General features: G+C 32.7%; 1 protein-coding gene across 8 annotated transcripts in view; it reads left to right on the top strand.

The window, feature by feature from the left end:
* sim (bHLH transcription factor single-minded) overlaps nt 1-15211 on the top strand; it is a 150073-nt gene that overhangs the window by 64578 nt on the left and 70284 nt on the right. For 2 of the 8 annotated variants that reach the window (XM_072530537.1, XM_072530539.1), the window contains exon 1: nt 13652-13747. The exons of 4 other annotated variants lie outside the window; for them this stretch is intronic. The gene's annotated coding sequence lies outside the window, so the exon portion shown is untranslated. 2 more of the 8 variants (XM_072530538.1, XM_072530546.1) reach the window with 1 other exon arrangement.

The raw sequence follows: 15211 nt of genomic DNA on the forward strand, positions 1-15211 counted from the left end.
GAGTAAACCGGAATAAAATCAAATTTTTTTCTGCAATGATGTCAATCTGAAGTTACGACCACCATATTGGAAATGTGTGCTATATATTAAACATAATATCAGATTAACATAAATACTCCACCTCTTAACTGTGAAAAAATATCTTCTAATCCACTCTGTATATGAAAGAATACACTGAAGCTGAAGTTACAGGTGTGGAGTCCTAAAGTCTGGGTGTCCACAATAGTTACCTACATAAAAATAGCAGTAAAATTCTCCCTTAATGACAACGGCCATATTTACTTACAGAAGATTTCGTGAGAGAATGCTGATTGGTGACGAGGATGAGTTGAACCCTCTTGCATAACTAAACACACCGGTTTTCTAGGGGTTATAGGCTCGAACGTTTGTTTTTGTTCAAATACAGTATTAAAATAACTGGAAAAGGGTGAAAAATATATGAAGTTGAAGTTTTTAGAACTACACGCATACCTTTTTGTAAAGATAACATTAAATATATTCTGACAAGTTATTCATTTGATTTCAAAACATTTTTATATTATAATAAATAAAATAAAAATGATAAATTTTGTGAATCGTTACAAATTGCTGTTATATAAAAACTTGGACTTGCATAATTTGAGATCATCAGCTATCATCGTCAAAAATATATACAGGGTGAGTCGTAACTATTGGGACATAGACTAAGGACAGGTTATTTGGACCAAAATATGGCTATTGGGCCAAATATGCCTTAATAAAATATTGCTGAGAAAAAAGATACAGGATGTTAAAGTTAATTTTTGTTTTTCGTTTTTTGCTAATAGTTTCCCTGTATATTTATAAATTGATATCAAAATTGGCAAAGAGGCATAATCTTAGACAAGAAATAGTATTTTATTTACAATTCCACTATCAAATACCAAACTAATAAACAAAGTTGCAACTAACGTAAGGTTTCCGTTTTGACGATAAATCAAAACTAAACACACTTTAACTTAAAAGAACTCACAAAAACTCAAACTAAATGTTATTGTCTCCTCCGATTTCTATGCCATTTCTAATTCTTTTTATAAAGAATTTTTAGACGTTAAAAAAATATTATTCTGTCCCCTTATAAGATTAGCTGCATTTTGAATGTATCTCCAAAGTTCGTCTCGTGTATTAATTTCATTGGCATAAACTAAGGACTTCATATGTCCCCAAAAATAAAAATCTAGCGGGTTGTACTCAGGACTTCTTGGTAGCCATTGAAAATCACTGCCTCTGCCATTCCGGCCGGGTTAAAATCCCAAAGTTTAGAAGACAAAAAAGGATACAGAATATTAGATACAGAATACAGAATATCAATAAACAGTTAAAAGAATGGAAAATTATATTTCTGAACTATTTGAAGTTCACGATGAAGTTGTGTCGATACTTGTCTGGATGGGAAGTGGGGGAACAAAAGAGAATAGGAAATCCAGGTGGAAGTATGTTCACCTTGCAAACCGGCGCTCAGGTTTGAACGACACAACGGTGAGTTATAGGACGTGGGTCTATATATAGATCTGGAATGGGGGTACATTTATAAAAAATGGGGAATTGAAATGTACCAATGAAAATGACGAGACAGAATTTGGTACTAAAAGAAAGGAGAAAAATAAAGGGCGCTGCCTAGTCCTATCTAAAAAAAACCTATAAATTAGCTGAACAAATGTAATACTGAACATACAAACTTTCATTTTGTACTCAAAAAAAAAAACAAAGATTAATACAAAATACAAAAAAATTGAGGTACATAGCCTATACAGAAAAAACGTGGCACTGCACTGCAATATATATAAAGGTAATAAAAGTTACAAATGAATGAATTGAAGGTTTATTTTTTTTGATTCACCAGGCAGAAAACATCTGCAATCATATCGTCAAGCATTATGACATGTTTCAAATTTAAATTGAACTTACATACGGCTTCTGTGGGCACCGACTTTAATATTTTAACTTAATTAAAATTCAGCACTTTATTTCATCTTTGTTTAGCTGTTGTACTTATCTCGAAATGAGATATACCCAGACACTAGTAGTACTGCACTATATTATCAATTCTACCATTTTTATGAGTCATATACTCAACTGTGGCATAAAAAAACAAAAAGCCCTTCTCAGCTGAAGTTTGCATCATATCTCCACGATCTTCCACATGGAATTGAAAATCAAGACGAAATTTACACTCTCGTGAGTGGGGTCGGAAAAAATTCCTATTTATTTCATGCGTAATTACATAGGTGGAACCGAGATCAAAGGAAAGAACAATTTGGTTTATTATAAACAAGCTCCAAAATGTTTAGATTATTAATCTCAGAAACGCAAAAGATTAAGAATCTTTCTGGGCTCCCACGTCCAAATTCTTGAAATACATTATTAAAGAAGTATCTGCCGATCGCGAAAAATATGGAATGACACCCTTTCAAAGAGGTGTTGATTTGCCAATGAACAATAAGTTTTGGTTTTGGTTTATGTTATCATACTGCCTAAATCTATATTAATTTAAATGATTATTGAACAAAAAAATATACTGAGTGAACGAACTATTTATCTCTGTCCCTATTAATTTTTAAAACCTTAAATAATAAAAGGCAATCCATGTACACTAAAAATTTTCCTCTTATCATTCGGTTAATTTCACATGCTTATTCAAATATAAAACAAACAATTAAATAACCTCTGTGATAATATTCTCAAGGCACTCATAACCGAACAAAAGCCAGAAGCGAATGCTCGATTTGGAAACAGGTCTAACAATAATAGAAGCAATAAGCGTAAGTGTCGAATGCCCTTCGCTTGATTTGAAATGTGTTCACCCCCTAAAGAACACAAAATCAGAATGCGAGAAGGGCGCAAATCAAAACTAAGAACGTCGCTAAATGATAATCCTCTTCAAACGGCCACTGGTGGCGATAAAAGAGGGATTTCCTCAAAGATCAAAAGATTAAATTATTTGGAGCGAACTACAATTTCTAATAAAGTGAATTTTGTAGACGGTCATTACAAACAAATTATTTTTATTGAATTACCTTATATGTTGTGATGACATTGTAGTATTCATTAATAATTGTGGAATAACTTATATTAATTTATATTAAGCTGAACTAATTGTGATCTTCAATCCAGAAATACCGGTAAATAAATTAGAATCATATATGCCAATATCATTATTACCAACTATCTCCACATTGAGAAGATACTGCTAACAACAATGCAAACTATATTTCATCAAAAAGAAACTATTCCTCCCATCAGGTTGGTTTCTGAAACATTAAACAATAGAGGAAGTACATCTACCCCAATTAATCTGGGAAAAAATCGTCGACCTAATGGAAAAATCTGATACAGGTTTTCCAAGGTTCTTATAGTCTAGGCTAGAATAGAATAGAATAGAATTTATTTAGTCAATATACAAAAATAGTTTTGTTTTTGACAAGTCAAAGGAATAGTAACAATTACAAACAGATATTTAATATTAACAATTTAAGAAACAACAAACACACTAAAGACAAATATAAAACCATAAAATGTCATCATAATAGCCAAATACATATGGCTCAAGAAAAGGAATAGATGATAGTCAGTTTGGGTTCAGAAACGGACTAGGAACTAGAGAAGCGTTCTTTGCTTTTAATGTGTTAGCTCAAAGATGCATGGATATGAATGTTGATGTGCATGTTACGTTGATTTTGGAAAAGCATTTGACAAAGTAAGACATGAAAAATTAGTCCAAATTCTAAAGACAAAAAACATAGACCATACGGACTTACGAATAATAACAAACCTCTACTGGAATCAAAGAGCACAAATCGTAATAGATAACGAACCCAGTCCAGAAATTGAAATCAGGAGAGGAGTTAAGCAGGGATGTATTATGTTCCCATTACTATTTAATATATACAGTGAAGCCATTTTTGAAGAAGCATTACTATCTCAAAGTGAAGGAATAATAATTAACGGAAGATCTATTAACAACATAAGATATGCAGATGACACCGTGATTATGGCAAGCTCTGCTGAACAACTCCAATTACTGCTAAACAAAACAAACAGTTTCTGTGAAAAATATGGACTAAAAATGAATATAAAAAAGACTAAATACATGATAATAACAAAGAAAACAAATATACCAACAAACATACATTTGGGAAATGTACCGATAGAAAGGGTTGATAAATACAAATACCTAGGAACCTGGATTTCAGACAATAATGATCAAACAACCGAAATAAGAGCAAGGATAGAAATAACAAGAAATGCGTTTGTAAAAATGAAAACAATTCTCTGCAACAAAGACCTTAGATTAGAACTGAGAGTAAGAGCACTGAGATGCTATACTGCAATATGGACTTGAAAGCTGGACATTAAAGCAAGAACACATAAATAAGTTACAGTCCTTTAAGATGTGGTGTTACAGGAGGATGCTTAGAATAGCATGGACACAGAAGAAAACTAACACGGAAGTATTGCGAGAAATGGGCAAAGAATGCGAAATAATAAACACAATAAAAATAAGAAAGTTACAATATCTGGGACACGTAATGAGGGGACAGCGATATGAACTGCTAAGGCTGATAATACAGGAAAAGATAAGAGGAGGAAGGCGTATAGGAAGAAGGAGAGTGTCATGGTTAAAGAATTTAAGATACTGGTTTAAATGCAGTTCTATATAACTCTTCAGAGCAGCAGTAGATAGAGTAAAGATAGTGATGATGATATCCAACCTCCGATCGGGAGACGGCACTTAAAGAAGAAGATATTCCTTTATAACATCAGCAATTATCTTGACTGTGGAAAGATTTTCTCGCATTACTATTAGTTCATAATCAAACCAAGAAATTATGTATGTCGTTTGTTTGTATTGGCGCCATGACTTTTTTCAGATTTTATTTTTAAGTAGAGAAATTGAGCAGGATGATCAGAAATACATGGATCCACAATTCCACAACCAACTATCTCACTGCTTATGTTTGTTAAGATGTTATCTAAACAAGTTGCTTATCTAGTTGTGATTCTAGTAAATTCATTAATATTTATGGTTAAGCCAAAAGTAGAAATTAGATCACGGAAACTGTTTAGTTCATTAGAAGCTGTTTTGAAATCAATGTTGAAATCTCCAATTATTATTATTTCTAAAAAAAAATAGCAGAGCAAAACACAAATAACTTTTCAGATAGGTCTAGAAAAACTTTATATAGTTTTGACGGTATATAGGATATGACGGTTTGCTGCTCAGAATTATTTTTATATGCATGGACTTGCTTGACATTTTTACAGTAGGTAGAAAATAGTTCAAAGATGCGAATATGTGCTTTTCTTCTGGGGGTGGTTATTATCCCAACTCGGGGGTGGAAAAAGTTTATACTAAAAAACATGGTAGTCGCTAGAATAGTGCATTTTAAGACAAACACGTTCCTTAACACGTTCGCACCTGACTACCACTATACTAGTAGTTCGAGTTTTCCGTAATATACTGACTACCACTTTACTGGCTCACAGCTCTACTAATTTCAATGCTTTATATATTCACACAGACCAGGAGTAAAGGAACGAGATGTAGACGCCGTATATGTATGTAGTCTCTAATATTGTAATCTTTGCCAGTATACTGGTAGTTCGTTCCTAAACAATTTTATTGACACATTTAGAGCACGTGATAATTTTAAGGTTATATGGTGATATTGGTGAATTTTATTGATGAAATATGGATAATACAAATATTCCAGGGTAAGAAATATTAAATATCATTTATAGAATAAGTCATAATAGTGCTAGTAATAAAACAAAATAATTTTGGTCTAATATTTTAGTGTTATTTAGTTACTGATTAATTAAAAGCACTTGTGCAACTAATTCCACTTTTGACAATTTTTTTATTATTTTTTTAGATGATTTTACTTTAAATGTAGTTGATTGTATGAACTTAAACCTCTCACTTTTAAGTTAAATTTAGCATTCTTAAATTTTGTTCACTTTATTTAGTTACAAGATTTTTTTTATTGCCCCATTATAAACACTTGAATTTTTCTTGGACGAATAAATAATATTGAAATGTTTTAATTGTTCTTAAAAGTATTATAAAATTTAGATGAAAAATAAAGTTATGTACAGAGTGGTTCAATAGTTTGTGCATTATTAATTGTTTTCTTTTTGTTTTAGCCCAAGTGGTATGAAAAAACCTAGACTTTCAAAGTATGCTAGCAATCGCCCGTTAACAGAACAAGAATTACAGATTGAAGCAAATAAAATAGAGGCAGAATGTTTCGATAGTCTCCCAGAAAATCTTAATGAGTTCGAAGACGATTTTTCTGACGATGATTCTGTAGTTGATAAAACTTATCTTAGCGAAACTAGTGTAAATAGTTCTGAAGATACAGAGTCCGATCAAAGTGAATCTGGGGATGAACAACATTTTGATCTAACAGATGAACCAAATATTTGCCATAATAAGACAACAAATACCACTATGACACAGAAAAAATCTACAAAATACATTTCAGATGAACATTATGGTTAGGAAGGGTTAGGGCGAAGTAGAAGAAGATGTAACAGAATTTGATTTTACTGGAATACCGTCTATCAATGTAAATCTTCCGGCCAATGCAAAACCCATAGATTATTTTAATGTGCTTTTCGACAACGATATAATCAACACAATTGTATGTGAAACTAATAGACGACCCACTGTATCCACATCTACAACACTTCAACGAAAAAGAAGTGTATGGAAAGAAGTTTCTAATGAGGAAATCAAAAAATTCCTAGGTTTGTGTGTTTTGGGAGGCATCGTAAAATTTCCTTCCCTTGCCAAAGACTGGAGCAGGGAAAGTATTTACTACCACCCTGTTTTTGGAAAAACTATGGCCCGCGATAGATTTCTAGGGATTTTAAAAATGCTACGATTCGTAGACCATACTGATGTTAATACTGAGGACCGTCTTTACAAGATTCGGACTATTTTGGACGCAGTTGTAAAAAATATACAAAATTGTTTATACCCTAATAGAGAGCTCTCTATTGATGAGGCCATGATCTTGTGGCGTGGTCGTCTCATCTTTCGACAATACATAGCCAGTAAACGTCACAAGTATGGGATTAAATTATACGAACTCACTACACACGATGGATATATATTAAATATTATTGTATATACCGGAAGAGGTACCTTGAAAACGGCGGATATTGTCAAAGAGTTGACGAAGGATTATTTCGGAAAAGGTCATATTTTATACATGGATAATTTCTACAACAGCGTAGGATTGGCGGAAGCCCTATTCAAGGAAAAGACACACGTTGTTGGAACTCTACGAGAAGACAGAACTGGAAACCCCAAGGACATGTTAAAAAAGAAGCTAAAGAAAGGAGATGCTGTATGGAAACGTAAAGGGCCCGTATTGGTTACTAAATGGAAAGATAAGCGTGATGTCAGAATGATCAGCACAAAGCATAAGCACGTTATGACTGAGGTTGTTTGTAAACGAGGTGCTACGAAAATTAAACCCGATTGTGTGCTTGACTACAATAAGCACATGTCTGGGATAGATCGAGCAGACCAGATGTTGTCATATTACTCGGTACCAAGAAAAACACTTCGGTGGTATAGAAAATTGTTTTTCCATCTATTAGACATATGCATTTGGAACAGCTTTTACATCTACAAGAGAGCATCGAATAAGAAAACTTCTTTTTTGCAATTTCGTGAGAGCATAGTAATGGACCTTATCAACAATAACAAGGCTATTCAGGTACAAACAACTGCAAACAATATGCATTACCCAGAACAAGTTCCTGTCACGGAAAAAAATAAAAGTGGTATGTTACGGTGCCGATATTGCACTAAGCAAAATGCCCGAAAAAGGTCCCGTTATTATTGTCCCAGCTGCCCCGACTCACCAGGACTATGCATAGTTCCTTGCTACAAATTGTTCCATACACAAGTCAAACAATAAATTTATTTCTTATAGTTTTAAGTTTAGAATGATAATTATGTTTCTTTTGTAATAAAAAAAAATGATAAAATTGATAAGAGAAATTTTTTTCCCAATTATACAGCGATTATTGTTGTATATTTTGTCTAAATTAGCCTGCCAGTATACTGGTATTTAGTATATAGTTAAAAACGTACATCATCTATATCCTGACTACCAGTATACTGACAGGCTAAGTAAACCAAAAAAAATGTTTTAATATCTATATACTAATCCATGTGTCCGAGTTTTAATCCAATATTCCTGTTTTTTACCTAAAAACCCATATCCGTTTCTGAGGAACGTCTAGTATCAATAGGTTAGGTGCGAACGTGTTAAACGGGTTTTTGCGAATAATTGCAAAAGTTTAGATTTTATCGGTAAAATTGTTTGGATATAAAATGAAGCTAATTTAATTTAATTTAATTTAATTTAATTTAATTTAATTTAATTTAAGAGATTTGTTTTTTTTTTATTATTACTGTAAAGTTAATATGTAGTAAGTTATGGCTGTTATGAGATTTTTTCAGCTGTTTTTTTTTTCTGAACTGGCCTAATAAAATATGTTATCTCTATCATCAAAACAACCTATAATAATCAGTTTAAACAGAGAGTACCTGAAAATGTGCATATTGAAAAATATATATTATTTTATGTTAAAATATTCAAGATTTAGTTCAGCTTCCCACCACAACATAAACGTTATACTGAAAACAAAAGATCTCTGAATAAAAACTGCGGGTAATTTCAACCCTTGCAAAATGCAAAGAGAATACAAGAGATATTGATTATTGATTAAATGATAATTGGTGATCGGTTTTCTTTATTACAGACACTAGAAAGTTCGTGAGAACGCAAAAATTTCGATTGCTATCTTTTTTTCTCCCTGCTTCGGTTGTTTTTGTATTGAATGCCGATGTAGATAGGGCAAAAACGCGCCTAAGTGCATTTTAAAAGGTAAAGAAAATCAATGCGATGAAATTATGCGGGGGTATTTGTTATTGCCGAGTTTGAATTCCTTGTTATTATTCTGTAAGTTAGCAATATGTACAATAGGTAAAAACATCATTAGAAAAATAATTACCCTGAATGACGTGATAAAGTCTTCATTCCAGAGCTTAAGCTTTTGTTGTCTGTTCCTGCAACAAATTTCGCTCCATCTTGTCAAGAGACATCCTATACTTCTTTATTTCGGTTTAAAGTTTAGTATTTGAAAAGCATTTTCGCATCTTCAATGGAATTAAAAAAATCGGTTGCCTGTAAAGTCGGTTTTACGGGCGAAGATTTTACGTGACAACGTTTTTTTCTCGGTAGAATATTTATTTATATGAATATTATTAAATTGCACAATAGGAACAAGGAATTGAATGAAAATAAGAATTGCACAAATTTTAACTATAGAAATATATTTTGTTTACTAAAACATTGTACATGTAAACTTAAACTTAACTAATTTCTATTTGAGTGATTTTGTTGAGGATAGGACGATGATAGGAGAAATATGAAATGAAAGGAAGTTTCTGCTGTAATGTGATTCAACGCGCCTAATTCTCTAGTGCTGCGCGCGCAGCGGACCGATCATGTTTGAGTGGGAGAGAGACGCAAGGCATTCGCCGGTCCGGCGGGCCTCTCTCTCGTTCGGTGACTCACCGTAACAGACGTGAGCGGGCGTTACACTTTTTCATGAATGACTCCGAGCCACAACCTAATTTAAGACGTTGTCACGTCAAAATGATAGCTTGCCGTTTTGACGGAAATTTTTGTTGTGTTAGTGCGGTAGAGTAACTTCTTTGTGTAGAATTATCCATTTGAGAATTGCCTGGTAAATTTATTTCATTGATTTGCGACATATTTGTTGATGTTTAAACATTCCTAAAGACGGACCTGTCCGCCGCCAGAAAAAAACCTGCCGGAGATACAGGTCAATGGTAATTAAATGTTTTTGTTTATCGTCAAGCAAATATGGATATGAAAATTTTCAATGATGTTAAATACGTACTAATTATATATTTTCGGTGAAATTTACAGTAAAACTGTACTTACAGACAAGCAAAAGTGAGTTCAGTTGATCACCAATAACTTCACAAAGCGTAGTTAAATTTTGAAAACTTGTTCTCACTTAATTTAAACTATTTTGGAGAGCCAAAAATAAACACACCGTTCCGATATACTATCAGGATCGGAAATCCAGCTTAAGCTTTTGTTGTCTGTTACTGCAACCAATTTCGGGTCATCTTGTCAAGAGGCGTTGTATACTTCTTCATTTCGGTTTATTTAGTATTTGAAAAGCATATTAAAAGAAGAAATATAAAATGCAATATAAAAATACTAACCTTATTGATGTAGAATTGGAAATACATGAGGCTTTCGCAATCAAACAACATTGTATTGGAATATTTTTCGACATTAGTAAAGCCTACGATTCAGTTTGGAAATATTCAATTTTAAAAAAGCTCAGCGAATGGAAAATAAGAGGTAATATATCAAACTTATTAAAAAATAGACAATTTCAAGTCAGAGTAGACGGCGTATATTCCTCAACAAAAAATCAAGAAAATGGTATACCACAAGGCTCGAACCTTAGCACTACTCTGTTTCTTATAGCTATGAATTCTATTACCGCAAAAATTAAACATCCTGTAAAAGCTAGGCTATATGCAGATGATTTAGTTATACTTTGTAGAGGAAAGAACATAACAACCATTCATAACCATGTACAAAAAGCCATAAATCATATTGAAGAATGGTCATTCACAAGTGGTCTCCAGTTTAGTACCCTCAAAACCAAAGCAGTATGTTTTACTAAAAGTCACCAAATACAACCCAAGAAGTTATATTTAAATGGAGGACAGCTTAAATATGTAGACGAAGTTAGATTTCTTGGTATGATCTTTAAGCAATAACTAACTTGGAAGATCCATTTAGAATATTTAAAAAAGACATGTCAGCCTGGAATAAATTTGTTACGATCACTCGCAAAAAATGGGGTGCCGACTCTTCTACATACATAACTACATATCTACAAGGCCCTAGTACGCTCCAAACTGGACTACGGCTCAATTGTTTACAACTCCTCCAAAAAAACGTACTTAAAAACAATAGATTTTATTCAAAATATAGGTCTTCGAATTTCCTTAGGAGCACACCACACAAGTCTAATACAAACCCTATACTGGGAAACTGGAGAGATTCCACTCGCGTTTAGAAGACAATATCTAAGTCTTTGTTATGCCGCGGCAGTATCGTCTAATCAAGATAATCCAGTTATGCACAACGTATTCGCTGACCGCTTCAAAAGTTGTTACCAAACTTCAAATCGATCTGATCACCCTTTCTATTACCGTCTACATACCTACTTGTTAACAATGGGTATCCATTTTCCAGACACCTACGATATCTCCTCAATTCAAAGCCCTCCTCCTTGGACAATTCGACTTCCCTCTACTGACACCAGCTTATTGCGCCTAAATTAATCAGAAACGCCAGCAAGTCAAATTAATCAAGAATTTCTTAAAATATTAAGCAAATATGGTAGCTGTTTCAAAGTTTACACCGATGCCTCCAAAAACGAAGACGAAACTGGGGCAGCAATCTACTCATCAGATTATACAGAAGCTTACAAATTACCTTCATATACAACAACGTTCTCAGCTGAACTGTATGCGATACTAAAAGCACTAGTTCTGATAGTTAACAAAAATAAAAAGAGAAATATCATTATTACAGATTCTCTCAGCTCAATAATGGCATTAAACCAACTCTACTGCAATCATCCACTACTCCTTCTCATTAAAAAGGAACTAAAACATGCAGAAAATATGAACATTAAAGTTAATTTTATATGGGTACCGTCACATACTGGAATCGAAGGAAACGAGGTTGTAGACAAAATAGCAAAGTATGACGTGAGCTGGGTTTAGACCGTCGTGAGACAGGTTAGTTTTACCCTACTGATGACTCGTCGTCGCGATAGTAATCCTGCTCAGTACGAGAGGAACCTCAGGTTCGGACATTTGGTTGACGCACTTACTCGAGCGGGTAATGGTGCGAAGCTACCATCAGTGGGATAATGCCTGAACGCCTCTAAGGCCGTATCCTTTCTAGTCAAAGGTGGCAACGATATCTCTTGGAGTTCCGAGAGTCGAAAGGCTCAAAACAATGTGACTTTACTAGGCACGATGTTGGAACTCGGAATTGTCTGTAGACGACTTACGTACCTGGCAGGGTGTTGTACCTGGTAGAGCAGTTTCCACGTTGCGATCTATTGAGACTCAGCCCTCAGCTTGGGGATTCGTCTTGTCGGTTAGACGAGACCCCTGGTATTAAAAAATAAAGAAAGCCGTTTTGGCTTGGGTGGTTTATAATCAATGCTCAAACGCAGAAGAGAATACGAAATCTCTTCAGACCGACCTGAAAGCATTCTTTAAAGAAAAGATTAATTCAATATGGCAGGATACATGGAAGAACTCCTCCACCAAACTGTACGAGGTTGGTATTAATCATAAAAAATTCCCAAAATTTAACAATAGAAGACAACAAGTAACCTTCATTCACCTCCGGATTGGTCATACTCGGTTAACACACGACTACCTACTAATAACTACTAATACACGTGCTGATAAACCTGTGTGTGACATGTGTAAAAGTATCTTAACGGTAAAACATTGTTTACTGCAGTGCCCCAAGTACGATGTGCAACGCAAAATGTATAACATACCATCAACATTAAATAGTGCTCTTGGAAAAGAGTGATACTAAAAATATTTTCGCCTTTCTCAAAAGACTGCAAGCTGTTATCAAAAATTTAATATTTTACTTTGTATAGATTTAGGTTTATTTCTATTTATGTACTGCTATGGTTAATATATTGATATCGAAATATTGATATTAAAAGAATAGCCGGAACAAATTGGAAATATGTTCTCAGGATAGAGACGGAGTTGGGAGAGGCCTATGTCCAAACATGGACGACAGAAGGATAAGAAGAAGAAGAATAATGGTTAATATTCTATTGTTAAGTTCTAACTCTGTATTACAAGCCATACACGCTAATAACTCTGCGTGGTTGATGTGTCATGTAAGGAAAAAAAAATATACTAAAAGTGGAAAAGTAAATGGACCCGACGAAATCCCTTCAGAATTATTAAACCTCATGAAAGAAAAGTTCATAACATCATAACTATAATATTACATAGTTTAACAGTACATACAATAGTGGTATTTTTCTGGTTCCTCTAAATGTACTCACTTTTGTAAATATATTGATGATAAAGAATTGAGAATAATCCTTAATTTTTATTATACTAAAATGAGAGAGTGATATAAGATATAAGGTCAGGTATATCTTATATCACTCTCTCATTTTAATATAATATAAATTAAGGATTATTCTCAATTAAGGATAATATAAGAATATAAGGTCAGATACCAGACGAAATAAGCTTTTTATCATTATATCATCGCCTTTACAAATATTTTTCCTTTTTTGAAATCAAGGCGGGTTTCAAACATCTTATTAAGTTTCTTAAACGTTTATACCATAATAAGTATTCTTTGTATGGAAACTGATTTAATAATAATAAACTAAAATCTCGGAACCTTCTATGACACATGCCGTGTCAGCAGTGACGGTATATTTAAAAACATTTACTAACATTGTTATACATTTTTATAAACAAGGTCTTCAAAGAGTGTTAAATCAGCAATTTTCGTTGGCCATGGGAAAACATCAGTTTAAGTTTCTTTATAGGTTTAGTTTCTTGTGAAAGTTTAATGTGAGTGGTGTTACAGATATTTTATACCAGTAATTAGTTAGATTTTTAATACAAGATCCTGTAAGAGTGTTTTAGTTTTTGCTTCTATATACACGCCGAAAACGTACAACAGTTGTTTGTATTTTAACACGTAACACAAATTGTTTAGTATTATGTTTATTGTTTACAAGGTCTTTTGTCGTGATTAAGCTTGTATTGAAATTTTGTTGTTTTAAACAATTTAGGTAAGATATTTTTTTTATTTTGTTCATAATTGATTTTAATCAAAATATCGAAATATTTGAGAACTAGTAACATTCTATTATTCGTCTTCTTCTTATATTAGACCCTAGGCATGTACTTGTGCAACTGCCAGCCTTCACGCCATCTTTTCAAGAGTCTTCATAATGAACTAGTTCCTGTTGATCTTAAATCCCTTGCTATTGAGGCTAGTCTCTTATATCCCTTCGTGTAACATGCTGGTTCCATTTCTGTCTTATATCAATACCTGATATAAAAAACATTGTAACTCATCTTTGCTTCGTTTAGAGGAGAGCGATTTAAAAAAAAATCCACAAAAATTTTATTTTTTTACTTCTTCACTTTTAATATAGCCCAGTCTGGTTAAAAAAAAGGTCGAAAAATTGTTCGCAGATATCTGAAGCTTTTAAAACATAGGTGGGGTTTTTACCTTTCGTTTTTTTTAAACAGTAACTTATGGTCACAATTTGATTTTTTGTCTATAAGTTTTTTCCCTTATATTTTACATAAACAATATTTATACTTTTTTTTTTCATATCAAAAATATAAATATCTTTATTTTCCCGTTTTTTAAATTAAAATTGATAAATAATTTACGAAGATATTTGCAAAAAAACAGTTTTTTTGCACTAATTTATAAATTTTATTTATTTTTTTATAAACAAAATAAAATGTTGTTAATACATTTGAACATCGAGGAATTACTATCTTTTACATTTGTGCAAAATTTTCCCAGATCGGTCAAATAGTTTAAAAGTTATTTAATTTATTTATCCCTGAGGCTAAATAGGTATTTAAACTATTTAACTTGCTCTATTAATGATGCATTAAAGCAAATTTCATAGGATTCTTTTTTCATCGAAATTATTTACAAAATAAACGTTTGAAAAAGGCGTATGTTTTTTACTTATAAACAATTCTAATAACTTCTATATTTTTCAAGCCACAGACTTTTACGTACAACCATTGGATAGCTTGTAAAAAACTCACATTAAAAAAAACCTTCTATGGCCAACATGAACGAAGTTAGGGACTATTTTTTTAAAAATCATATCTCCATTGTTTATAAACATTAAGAAGTAAAATTTGCACAAATTTTGAATGAAAATCTAAACTTTATATTGAAACTTAAAGGTATAAAATTCATCCAATTTTTCGAAACTTACAGCCCTTCGAAACGAAAGTACTTTCGAAAGATCGACATAGGAAAGTGGAGGGGACAAC

This window comes from Diabrotica undecimpunctata, chromosome 4 (assembly GCF_040954645.1).
Source record: "Diabrotica undecimpunctata isolate CICGRU chromosome 4, icDiaUnde3, whole genome shotgun sequence".
Classification (NCBI taxonomy): Eukaryota; Metazoa; Arthropoda; class Insecta; order Coleoptera; family Chrysomelidae; genus Diabrotica; species Diabrotica undecimpunctata.